Source organism: Sinohyriopsis cumingii, chromosome 3 (assembly GCF_028554795.1).
Source record: "Sinohyriopsis cumingii isolate HCF-2022 chromosome 3, ASM2855479v2, whole genome shotgun sequence".
Lineage (NCBI taxonomy): Eukaryota > Metazoa > Mollusca > Bivalvia > Unionida > Unionidae > Sinohyriopsis > Sinohyriopsis cumingii.
In genome coordinates, this window is record NC_142963.1 from 32,206,833 (window position 1) to 32,220,940 (window position 14,108).

The window sequence follows — 14,108 nt, forward strand, 5'->3', positions numbered from 1 at the left end:
TCTGACTCTTAATCCATGTGTTATGGGTTTGATACCTGCCCAAGCCAGCCAGGGTCAGCTGCCTATGTGCTCATAGGAATGTTGTTGTGGGGTTTTACACCATTTTTCAGCGCATGATAGGCTGTGCATGGCGGCCAGTATTAATGGTGGAAGAAGAACCACCAACCCTGAGAAGCTACTGCCAAGCTTTCTCACATACCCACATTGGCAGAATCCTAGACTCAAACCCACACAGACAGAGGTGAGATGACAGTGATCTGTAACGGAGAGCCTCTACGGAATGTCATTTGGAACCCATTTCCTGGGCATGATTTTGCCAATGAGATGCTCCAAGGACATTGAAAACAACATTGAGTGCTTTAAATCAAAATGTTTGAGCAATGCGTAAGTTTGTTATGGAAGTATGAATAATTTTTGGGCACAGTTTGGGTTTTTACTCAGTAAAGATGGAAAACAAGACAGATAGGTATAAATTGGTGAATAAGTTCAATATGGTATTTTGCTTTAAATTAATACAGAAATTGGTTCACTGTCACAGTTGATTTTGAACTTTTGTTCTTCAGTCTCCGTTACTGCATGACAATAAGTTTCATTCATGTCTGTTGTTATGTACTCATTAGATTTCACATTTAAATAATACTTTTGAAGCCAGTCTACAAAATTTAAAATAAAAACTTTAATTTTATGTTGTATATTTACATAAAAATTAGTCGTAAACGGCTAAAATCCAAGACCAACAAATTAATAAAAAGTTTCAGGCTGTATGTTGTTTTGCTGGTTGAATGAACTGATGACCTTTTGATTCACCAATCAAATGACAGCATTTAGATTGTGAAAGTGAACAAATGTTATTTGGGACATATTACTGCTGATAAATTACCCAAACACAAAATGTGGTGGCGCTTATCAGTTAGACTTAGAAATGGAAGGTAAATTTTATGACATTAGCTTTTATGGATATCTTTCAGATCTCTGTGAAGTTGAGATCTAGATTTGTTTAGATTCAAGCACATTTGTGCACACATTTTGATGAATGGGCCTCAGTGTGTCACAAATTGAAAAAATAATTGTAGTGAATTTTTAATATTGGTATAATGTTTTTTGATTTAAATCTGTTCATTCCTGCTACTATCCATAAAGAACAATATTAAGTACTTGGAATGTTACCAGATTGGTATCAGTCACATGATAATAATGTGAACTGAAAGATGACCAATCTTACCATGCTCTTGATTATGATATGAACCAAACTTTGAAAAGGAATCGGACCGGAATGAATCATTTCTTTTGTCCAGCCTAAATCATCTGAAAGTAACCTTACTTGTAACTGTATATATCTTTCTGCTCTGAGAGTTGCAGTTTAATTCAACTTTTATTGAATGCATGTTATTGTAGATAGTTGCTCAAAATGTTTGTACATAATGTAATATTGCATGAAGACGTGCATTCCTGTGACAGACATGGACTATTTTCCCAGCATTAGTGACCATTCGATCATCTTGAGCTGGCAACAACCATTTAATTTTGTAAGAAGTGGGGCTAAGATTTGTTGAAAATAATATCTTGTTTTCAAATAGCTTGATAAAAGAATCTAGCTCAGACAGAGAAATGAGTCCAAAGAAATGATTATTTTTTATGTATGAATTGTTACATTTTAGGCTCTTTAAAACAGTATCACGAAAAGAGTGAAGACAACAAGCTTTGTAAAATTTAACAAATAATTTATTTCCCTAGAAAAAAACAAGGTAAAAATAACAAAAAGATCTTAAGGTTCTATGAATAAAATCCACGAATAATCCAAGACTTAAAAAAAAGAGACGTCCCTTAATAAAAAAACCTAATGAAACTGAGTTCGAATCCTGATGAAATCCAAAATGGAAGGCGATGGCGTAAAATTTAACTCAAAATGGTCACAACAAAACACTTTTAAGTGTCAATTGTTTAAAGCCCAACTGAATAAATTCTCCATAGAAAATAGTTATGCACTAATTTAAGACGCAAAATAGATCCCCATATGAGGGTCACATGATCGTGTTTCTAGAATAACAGAAGCTTTTTACATGCCCAACATCATATACTCCCAGTAAGGCCTTGATTAAAACCAATGATTTTACTCTGTGGAAGAATTTTTAAAAAGTTGTTTACTTCAACTCTTACTGATTCTGAATCAAGGTCAGGAAGTAGGTCAGCATTAGATACAAAGTTTCTATTATTAGGTGCTTACGAAAAACTCAGGTGAAACTGAATTTTCTGGAAAATGTAAAGTCTAGTAAACAAAGTTACAGTACAATAGCGTGTAATGGAATATATAAAAAAAATTTTAAAACTAATAAACAATTAAATCATATATAAATCAGATCAGATGGACATAACAGAATCATTAATAAATCAGTACAAAATAGATATACATAGCATTTTATGTTACATGAAAAGCTGAATTGACAATATTTTTTAATTAAGGATGAAAAACTATATCAGTACAGTATTACAAAGTAAGGTTTGACAAATTATATGCAAATCAGCTTTCCCCAAGTTAAGCTGATTGGAAATTTGAACTTGTTCATGCGAGAATTAATCTTGCTCCAAAAATAATATAATATTCCAAAGAAAACAACCAAATAAGTCAGGTATGGTAAAAAATGGGATTGTATTGAACATTTAGATTGTTCAAATAACAGCTTATTTTGCTTTTTTTTAAAAAGAATATTTTTTTATTGGACATTAAAAACTTGTGAATATAATTTAATTAAAATGATATATTTAATAGTACTATAGACAGAAATGTAGATGAGGAACAAGAAGGAAGGGTTTGTTATGACAGCTGATGCATGAAATGCATAGTTAGCAATGAGAGAATGACTTGACCTTAGACTACATCAACAATAATGAAACCTTGACTTGGAAATACGGTGGTTTTTTAAAGATTTATTTTCTCGCACATGAGAACAATTTTAGACGTTAGGTATATATATATCTGTCTGCTGTAATTCCTGTGTAAACAATAGATACATGCTGTTTGTGGATAGATATTTTGGTACATTGATCCCACTTTTAGAGAAATGCACATGGCTGATAATTAGTTGAGTGTTTTTTTTTCCAAGCACATGGAACAGAAATCTTGTGAGTTGCATCATTAACAATATTAACCTAGTCACATTAAAATTGTAGACATGCATCATCACAGTCTTTGAGAAGCTGATTTTTTGGAATTGTCCAGCTTGGCACATTCATTGGAGCAGGAAGTTGGCCATCATAATGATTAGGGAGGTACTTACTGTCTCTGGCTAGTTCAGGACTTGCACATCTGTAGATTGTGTATACTTATAAATATTATGATGATTGAAATGTAACTGATAATTTTGAAATAGAAATATGTATTCCTTTTTTGTATAAACTTTCTTTAAATAATAAGCAATAACATTATCATGTCTGTTTGAGAAAGTGCAAGACTGACCTTAACTGTAGGAAGGTTATAAAGTGTAATGTATAATAAAGAATCAACAGATAAATGAAATTGAGGGCATTTATGCAACAGAAACATGTACATATACATATTGTGACAAGCTTGCAGCGTAGAAAACTTACAGAACATAAAGCATCATGAACTTTATGCAACCTCGTGCTAAGTTTGTTTTTGGTGTTCCCTATGGGCAAGCACCTTGTAGATTTTAGTTTGCCTGAGCAAAATTTGAGGTTGTCTTTTGATTGGGCAAGTGGATTTATTCAGTCCTACAAATTGAAATGAATTTTTGCATGATATATACTAGCTCATGAAAATATATTAAAGGGCCATTGGTCTTATCTCTTTTTTTTTTGATGATTCCAATATTCAAATTAGTTTTGGAAATTGGTAACATCTAAGCTTATCATTCCTAATCACCTACGCCTCATGACTTTTATTCTTGTTGCCATTTATTTTCAGATGTACGTTTATAGTAGATTATAATAAGATTATAAACAAAAATATTACTGGTAGTTATCTAATTTTGTTCTTATTTTGAGAAGTTGCCTTTTTTAAATATTGAAAGTTGATGTTGTTTTGGTATTACATTTTTTGACATTTTATAACAAGTCTTTAATATGAAACATTGGTTTATTCATCCAACGTAGTGTAAATTGGATATGCATGATCAGTTAATTAAAATCGTAATTGGAATAAAGTGCCCTATTAGTTATTTTCACAATGAATTAAAGTTCAGTGCTTTTATGAATAGGAATCTATACCAAGCAGATACACGTCAATAAACTAGAATAATGAACAGTGATAAGAACTATATTCTATTTTCAGTAATGAAAAGGATGAAAGAGAATGTCACAAAAAGCATGATTTGGTTCATTCAGAGTGAAGTAGTCAAAAGGTCATTATTCTTTCTAGATCAAGCATACCTGAGCAAATGAATCTAATGACCAGCTCTTGAATATCAGCAATTCAAGGCACACAATGTGTTTACCATTGCCACTATATACAGTCAATTATCCCAACAGCTGTCGTCTGCCTTCATACCCCACCTCCTATCTTGAAACTTTTTACATGGCACAGTTGCAATCAAGATTATTTAAACAATTTATACCATTTAAATTTAATGCCAATCATTAATATCTTGGCACAAAATTGTACTGTGGGAAAAACTCATTAGCAGCAAGTGCAGTGTTAAAGAAATGCTATTTTTAGGAGATGGCAGAGCCTAGCATACATTGTAAAGTGCATTGGTTGTGATGCAGATGCTTGCACAGGTAACAAAATAAAAGTTGGTAATCTAAACTGTATACACCTTTTAAGGTAAAAATAAAATAAAGGGTATGAAACTAATTTCAAATTTATCTGATTTATAAAAATGCAATATAAGTATACCAGCTTTGTCATTTTTTTAAATAAAAGAAAACATTCTACACTTTCCAGAATAATAGTCTGAATAAAATGTGGCGTTACATTTTTTAAAATTTATGTCTACATGTGTGAGCATCTGCATTTCAACCATACACTTCATTTAGTCCAATGGTTCCCAAAACCTCATGGTCTTATTGAAACACCCCCAAAAATATCACTTGTCATTTTCCTTGAGTTGATTGTATTATATGCTAATTTAATGTCTGATGTGGAGGAAAGTGAAGGGTGATACATTTTGGATAGTTTGTAAAAGCAGTTGGAGAAATGACCCAGATTGTAAACACTGATTTTGGCTTAAGTGGCAACTTGTTAAAGAGCAAGGAGATCATCTTGTCAATATCATGCATGTAATGTTCAGAGAAATGACACTGAACTCTGTGGCTGCCTTATGATGCTACAATTATGTTTCGACAAACTTTTCACGAGGGTATTCGCTCCATCCTATGACAGACTGCAAAAAACCTCAAAATTGCTGTTGGTTTAAAGTTTATATATGCAGTCTTTCCCATTTCATATTACTGTTTGTACGTATTTTGCTTATTTAATTGCAAATAAAATTTTATGCTGTGATAATGAAATGTTGGGCATGCGGTTAATAGGCACACAAGACACTGGTGCTGGTGTTAGATTTTTTTTGTACATTTTACTGTATTTATGTATGCTCTTCTGTATTCAGAATGAAATGAATAGTATTTTTCTGTATTTATTCATTTCTGTTGTGATGTTCAATATGAAAAGAACAATTTAAGATTTCATAATAAAAGTTTGAAAACTTTGATTATTTGTTATGTTTAGTTAGCATGTTATATTGTTTACAATGCACTCACAACCGAAGAAAATTTAGTCATATAATTTACACTATGTGACAATGCTTAATTGAGCTTGTTTTGGATACAGCTTTTACACTCGTGTATACCTTTGTTTTCATTTTTGTTTACCCTGTCACAGATTGGTGCAAGCAGGATACTGTACATTGTTTAGTTTACCCTGTCATGGATTGGGGCAAGCAGGATACTGTACATTGTTTAGTTTACCCTGTCACAGATTGGGCCAAGCAGGATACTGTACATTGTTTAGTTTACCCTGTCATGGATTGGGGCAAGCAGGATACTGTACATTGCTTAGTTTAACCTGTCATGGATTGGGACATGCACAGTACCTTGTATTCTTTACTCTAACATAGATTGGGGCAAGTAAAATACATTGTTTGGCAGTGGATTTGCATATGTTAGATACCTGTTAATCAAGTATTAATTGGGGAGTTGTTATATCAAACTTTAGATGACCTTGATCTTGATTTTGAAGCTATTAGTTTGAATTATCTTGTGTGCAGATTTAGGAACAGATACTTTGCTTTATATATCTGAAGTACTTTGATAAATTCATTTGATGCTTTTTAGGAAGTTACTGTTGCCACAAGACACCTGATTTTTTTTATACTTGTGACCTTTGCATTGTCAGGGTCATATAAAAAGATTGCATGTTCCTTTATTTATTTACTTTTTTTGTTTATCTTAACCTGTGAATAAGGTATTTGTGGAAGCAGCTTTTTTTTTAGAATTTCTCACACTTGGATGAAATTTTGTTTTTACCTGCTTGTATTTAAGGTCAGTATATAACAGTTGTAGTTCCTTATATCAATTTTATATTACCAAGTACACATTTTGTGACACTGTTTGACCAAAATTCAGATTTTCACCAACTTGTCTGAAGTGTGTTCAGGAGTATGTTATAGCCCACCATAAAATGGAGCATATTATGTTCTGTCCATCCATCTTCCTGTTCCCAGTGTCATTTCCATGCAGTAATTCATATATAGTAACCAGACTTTGTGAATGACTTGCACTTGGGGGGAAGGAAGAATCCCTGTGGTTATAAGGGTCATGGTTATGGACTTAATAAAAAGAAAATGATTTTAGAACAAGAGCTTATGTTCTCCTCTATCAGCAGTTTCCAGACATTGTTTATAGCATGAACATGGGCCAAAGACGAAGTATGTTGATTTTGGGGGTGTAAAGGTCAAGGTCACTGTGACTGGAAGAAGACATGGTTTCCTCACAATAGCATTTGTTCTGTGTCACATACCAAGACAAAACATTGTGGTTGGCTTTCATTTGGGGTAATGAATTAAGAAGAAGCAGGTACTGTTTGGGGTCAAAAAGTCAAGACCATGGTCACTGTAACAAAGAATGAAAATGACTTTTGCACAAACATTTAGGATGACTTCCTCATTTTGTAACTTAGAAGCCATTTGATTTTGGTTTGTAAGTTTAAAGGGTAGATTCCCTTTGAAAAAAGAAAAACTTTTTTTATACGTTTATTTTTTTGCATAATAATTTTAGCACCTTGACCAGTTTGGAGGGCTTTTGCTTTAAGTGTGGAAAAAGCCAATTGATTTGAGTCACTGAAGCTAGAAGAAAAATTAGATCCATAGAATAGCTTTTATTCTAGAGTACAAGTTTCTTGGCCAAACTCTGTAGATGGCTTGCACAAAAGCAGTAATTAAATGATAGACTATGATTTGCAATGTCTGATAAGAAAATAATGGTTTCTGCAGCTTGGGTTTATTTCAAGACTGCATACCTTGGCTGAAGGATGATGTCATGGACACCCCATGGTGAGTAATCTTCCAGGTCAAACTATACCATGCTGGTGTTATTATTAGGATTATTAAACACGGAGTGGATGCATCACGTTTAAAGTCCTTCAGTTTAGTGACCTTGCAAGACATTTTAATGATTATTATTATGCAGGGTCAAAGCAGTTTTTACCCATAACAGCATATATCTCTAAATCTTGGCCTGCAGCTCTTTAATAAAGATCCAATACCATTTTCATATCAATTTACAGTTAGGAGGTTCATTTATATGAGATACACCACATACAGAACATAACCATTTGTTGTGTTGTATTTCAAAATGAAAAAAATGAGATCATGCCTGGTATTCTTGAAGATCCATAATTTGAGTGAAATATCATACTCTGATATTGATCTGATAAATAAAAAATTTCTTTCTATTAATCGTCTTTATTACTTTTCTATTTAAACAAGGAAACAGTTTTATGCAAGTAAATATTTTAGAGTTATACAGAAATTTGAGTGCTTGTATTAGGGTTTGAGTATTTTTTAAAGTGCTATACAGAATAGAATAACAGAATTTAGAAAAAAAGTAGATTTGATGGCCAGCAGTATAGGTTCATGTTTTGGAATTCATTGTCCACATGTTTTAGTAATCTATTGGAAGAGGTATTGCATTTGAAATAACATGTTTCAACTGAAATTTTTTGCACTTTAATAAATGTGAAAGCTGTAATTTGATGGGTAAATCAAAAGGTCAACAGAACATGATCTCACATCAGTGTGCATTAGATCTCTATTTTGTCAGAGATTTTTATTTGAATCCAGTTGCCCAGGATTGAAAGTCCATAGTCCAAAACAAAGACATAGATGACAAATCTTTTAAAATTAATATAATAGTATTTGATTTGGGGAAGGACAATTATAGTTCTTATTCTGTGAATAAAAATTATAAACAAATTCTAGCTAACTGAGGTGTATTCTTTTGTTAAATGTACCTGCGGATCAATGCTCAATGTCTATGTTTGTGTGTTATTTGGATTTTTAATGTAGCTTTAACAAAATTCAGTCATATCGCTACAGTGTCTGCAGTTGCCTAATTTATAGCGATGTCCAGCACTGGAGCATCATGCTGCAGATAATATGTAGCATCATGTCCCATCAACATTATCCTGACACCAGACTGGCCAGTCCTAACAGTTACTCTTAAGGATGAGTGCTTAGCAAGGCAGTTGTTAGTACCAGTTTTATAAGTCTTTGGTATGACTCAGCAGGGTTCAAACCTGCAACCTTCCACATCCGAGGTGGGTGATCAGCATTCATTAGAATTGATCTCTTGAGGTAGGGCATTTAGTGTAATTTTTAGTTATTGAAAATGAAAGAAAAAGGGCATTGATCTGGCAGTTTTTATATGAATAAGCATATAACCAGAAGTAAGAGAACACTTATGTTTTATATTATTCAGTAAGTTACTGACAGGTGATCACACAAACAAGAACACAGTTGTCAAGTCTTTAAGGCCCAGGTACACAAAGATAATATTCCTAAACTTTGTCATGAATACATGTATACTATAGTTCTTTAAATATACAGACTGAAATTTAAAAGTTGCATCCGTTTATCCAAGAGAAATAGAGTATTAATAAATCATTATGTTTGTACTAAAAAGATAAACATTACAAAATAAAAAGGTAGGTGAATGACTAATTAATACTTAAAGGTTTACTAGTGTGCTCACACAACTTTTGTTTATATGATAATATTTAATCTTCTAGATGTGATTTTTAAAGGTATTGCGTCAAATACATCATCATTAATGAAAATAATGATCATAAAACCGATTTTTAGCACACAAGGAAAAACGCTTCTAGCCGATTTCGCGCTCGATAATTTCCGTAAGACAAGACAGAAGTGACGTGCTGTAGGGAACTGAATTTCTACTTCTGTTGTTAGTTCAGTAGGTGGTACCATGTGTTAGCCGACCAGTGACATGCGAAATAGTCAGCAATGACCATTTGAAAGACGACAATTTCGATACCGTCTATAAAATGAAAGAGTCAGTTGGTATTACGGCCATCTAATGACCCCTTTCAAATGCTGTACCATGCGTGTTTTCTCACCCGATGACTCAGTCCGTGAACACCAGATCAACGAAAGCCAAGGGTTACGGCAGGACTAACAACCTGTAGACCGTGAGAAGGTTGTACAGAAGCGAGAGCTAGCCAGGGTAAAATATTTATACATCTTTATCTTGCTATAGTATTGGTTGCCAGCCCCACCTTACCACAAATATACTTAGCAAAAGAAAGATAACGGGAGAGAGCGATTTTAGTGGGAGGGTGTTTGCAAACCATAATAGCCCCACCCCTACGCCCAAAATGAATACTGCTTTACCATGACGAGCGTGTGTGTGTGTGTGTGTGTCCCTTGAATTTTAGTTTTATCCACTCCCTCATTATTACCCCCTCCCCGGAAAAAAATAATTTGCATGCCCATGCTAATTTCATGCCTGTTGAGCAAAAATATTAATGACAAAACAAGTTTCTGCTAAAGCCAGAATGTTGTGAATACTTGATGTATTGATTGTGTTTAATTGTAAAGGCTAATTATCCCCCTCCCCTTCGTGTTGAGGCCCTGGGAGTAAATTACCTTGTTTGCCAGAATATATATATATATATATATATATATATATATATATATATATATATATATATACACACACACACAACTGTCAGTAGATGATGGTCTAGGTCAGAGTCAAACCCACAATCCAATGCTTGTGAGTGTGAATACTAATGTCTGTTCAATGTGGAGAGTATAGTATTAATATTCACAATATGTACAGAATCATAGTTGAATTTCTTAATATACTTGAATGCCGATGGTGTAAAGATTTTACCTTATAATGCTATTCTGATTATAAATATATATCTTTATTTAGGTATTGAATGAGAATTTTGAGAACCAGCACCCAGAAGATAATGCACTAGAGAGAACCGAAGACAGTAGATGGTGTGACATATCCTGTGGTGCATTTTGATGTCACAGTGAACTTCCCATTCCATTCCTTCCCTGTTTGCATGGTTTGTATGGCTTCTCAGTTGATATGGATTCCTAAGGCCTCACAAATTGTATCAACATACGAGTCAATAATTAAGTTATGTAATTTTTTATTGCGGAAAAACTACAGTTTATTGGTAATATGTTCAATCCTTAGTTGTGAAAGTAAGCAAAAGGGTTTGGTGCATTTGTCAGCCATTGTTCAGACATGCAAAAGACTTCATGTATGCCTACTGTATCTACTGCAAAGGCAAGAAACACATTTTTCATACTCTTATTATAGGGACTAGATACACCATCATGCAGTATTTCTGTTCAATGTCAGACTGATAGGATACTTTAGAAAAAACAAGCAAACAAAACATAACATTGTATTAACTAAGCTCAGTATTGTTATGTAAGTGTTTGACTCGGTAGACCAAACACTTGTGAACTTGTTATTTAGCAATGATACACTTTAAATCAGAGGTGGGCAAACTTTCCAGTGCAAGTGCCACATACACAAATTTACACCTTGTCGTGGGCTGCATAGTTCATTAAGTGAAATAATTAATATTTGAAATAGCAGGAACAAAAAGTTTTTCTAAATAACATCTAATTAATTTTCAGTTGTTAATATGTTGTTAATATTTGAAAACTTAAACTTCAAAAGAAGCACATTTATTTGATAAACAGAGTAACATAAACAGAGTCAGTGCGAATGATGACTTGTTCCTAGGCCGCATGAAAATCCTTGGCAGGCCGCATGCGGCCCACGGGCTGTAGTTTGCCCACCCCTGCTTTAAATGATACACACATTCATCATCTGTGTGAAAACTATGATGGTCAGAATACATGTCTAAAATTTCACCTACTATACAGATTGTGAAGCAAATGTCCAGCAAGTAAAGAGACGAAGCAAAGGCATTGCAAACTTGCATGTACTTGTCAGCATTCATACATGACACTCGTACAAGAAAATGAGCTTACTTTTTCAATGTTACTTATGCATAAGTCCATTTTTTAAATGTTGGTAAACACATTTAAGCTATGTACAGATTTTGCTCAACACATTTTTTTCCCCTCTTTTCTTCAGAGCAATGAAGTGAAGAGTAGTTATGACATGGAGAAAGCAGGACTTTCTAGAGCCATACCAAACTTCAGTTATGACATGGAGAAAGCAGGACTTTCTAGAGCCATACCAAACTTCAGTTATGAAATGGAGAAAGTAGGATTTTCTAGAGCCATACCAAACTTCAGAACCACAGTATGGAGGAGGACACTACTATTACAGACAGGCATGTGCAGAACAGAAATGGATCAGAGAGAATATGAGAGCCACACACTATTATGTGTGACATAAAGCCAAGTGTATGTAGATATTGAAGTTTTTACTACACTAAATGATACCATTTGATAAAACTCGTCTACAAGCACATATAGTAATATAACAGTTCTTTGTTTAAAGTTATATTAATGTTGGAGTGAACATATCACTAGGAATACAGCCAGCCCCCTCCACCCTGGTTCGGTACACACACACACACACAGAAGGGAGAAACTAACTAAAGAAAAGCAACTCGAACTTGAAAGATTTCAATCAAAAGAAAACTTTTTTTTAGCACAGATTCAGAATCATATATCGCAAAAAAAAATTGTTATTATTATTATCATTATCATTCATTCATTAAACTATGATTTAGATGTATGTTAAATTGAATTCTAATCAAGTCTTGTTTCCAGTTCCATTAATTCTCTTTGGTAAATTGTCAGTATGAATATAGGCAGTGGAAACATTTTTCAGTTTCTTAAATTACTGGGGTGACAATTTCTTTTCTTCAGACGATGTTGAAGATTTGACGGTAGTGCTGAAGGAAATGGTCAGGAAGCCGTGGTCAGTTGATAGACAGCTATTGCCACCTCTATGCAGCCATGTATCTATTATGACTAAAGGAAGTGGTCAGGAAGCCGTAGTCAGTTGATAGACAGCTATTGCCACCTCTATGCATATATGTATCTTTTGTGACTGAAAATAGGATATACAGCAAATTTTTAAACTTGAATAAAGTTATGTTATTTCATGTACCCCAGTTTTCTGTTACTTATTTCATGTTTTCAGAGTCAGTGCCTTTGGCATAAAATTATTTTTTACTACAACCAGTGTTAGAAGCTAATGAACCAAGTGTGAACATGAGCTGACAGCAATATATTTTTAATGTCATAGTATCGAATCTGTTCAAGAAATGAAATTACAGAAGCTTAAAATAATTTTCCTGAGAATGTCCAAGATAATGGATGAATGAGTTTAGCATGATTTATTATCAGAATGAAAGGTTTGGGTAAAAATTCCACACAAGTAAAGTGATAGTACTGATACATTTTGTTAGTAAAGGAAGGATTTAATGAAAAGGAATTTTAAACACAATTTTCACATGTATATGAAGCAATCACTTGTCCCAAAATTGACCGTGATAGTGGTACCATAACTGCTGTAAGAATATTTTGCCTACAAGTTTTCATGTAATCAGACAGGATTTCCTTGCAATTTCCATATTGCTGCTTCCAGGACATATTCACCCAAGCAAACTGTGAAATTTTGGATGATCAATGATACAATCCACTCTGACCTCCTCAGTCTTATTCAAAATCATAATGTTTACAGCATTAACACTTCTTGACTATTTATTTACTACTGCAATTTCCAGTTACATCAATTAATAAGAAGTTTTGCATGTTAAAATTTGATATATATGTATATGTGATGCATGGTTAGACTTGTGTTCTTTCTTTTGTACCACAATAACATAATAATAATCAGCAATGTATTATTATTATTATTTACAAGATTTGTTTCCCCATAAATATGTATACTTCCTTTGTCACTAGTATTATACACCTAGACCAACAGAGAAAATACATGCTTGCTAAACATCTGGATACACCAGTTATATGATTACTTTTTCTCTTTTAATAAAATTCTGAAATGTTAATGTCTGGAGGGTAGTAAACAATCACACCAAAGTACATTTGTGGTCTGCATTTCATGATGGTTTAAAAGAACAAACCTGTCATAAAGTTAATAAAGTATTTATTTCTACACCTCTCACAGTCTGAGTCTTGTGTGTTTAACTTTAAACACCACTTGTTACTGATGAACCACGCCCACATGACAGTCTGCTCTGAAGACATCCAAGTTTTTGCCCAGATTCGTGCCCTTCTCTTTTCATTATGAAATTGAAATAACATTAACAAAAAAATAATAATAATAATTTCCAGAATGATAATAGTAATTACCAGAATGATAACAGTAATTACCAGAATGAACAGCCCAAGTGCTACTTGGCCTCATTATGCCCCATGTTCTCTTTAGGGTCCTTGTCCACATTCTTGTCTCGTTTGGGCTTAAGTTGGTACTGTCTAACCTCAGCAAGCAGAATTTTCTTAAGTTTCATTATATTCTAGGAGTTCACCTTCCTCACACAATGAATATGAGCGTGACAAATTTGACATAAATTCACTTGAATCATCTCTAAATTCAGCCATCACCACATGCGCTAAACTTGAGAGATTTCCTAACAGTATGTCACTTTTGGAAGTCCTATT

The 14,108-nt window shown here is 33.5% G+C and overlaps 1 protein-coding gene and 1 long non-coding RNA gene across 4 annotated transcripts in view; one reads left to right on the top strand and one right to left on the bottom strand.

The window, feature by feature from the left end:
* LOC149802643 (uncharacterized) overlaps positions 1-14,108 on the top strand; it is a 122,116-nt gene that overhangs the window by 968 nt on the left and 107,040 nt on the right. The gene's annotated exons all lie outside the window — the stretch shown is intronic.
* The window catches only part of LOC149802644 (uncharacterized), a 35,155-nt gene continuing 33,394 nt past the window's right edge, over positions 12,348-14,108 (bottom strand). For both annotated transcript variants that reach the window (XR_016420081.1, XR_016420080.1), the window contains one exon: positions 12,348-12,531. This is a non-coding gene — a long non-coding RNA (uncharacterized LOC149802644). The remainder of the gene's footprint in view (positions 12,532-14,108) is intronic.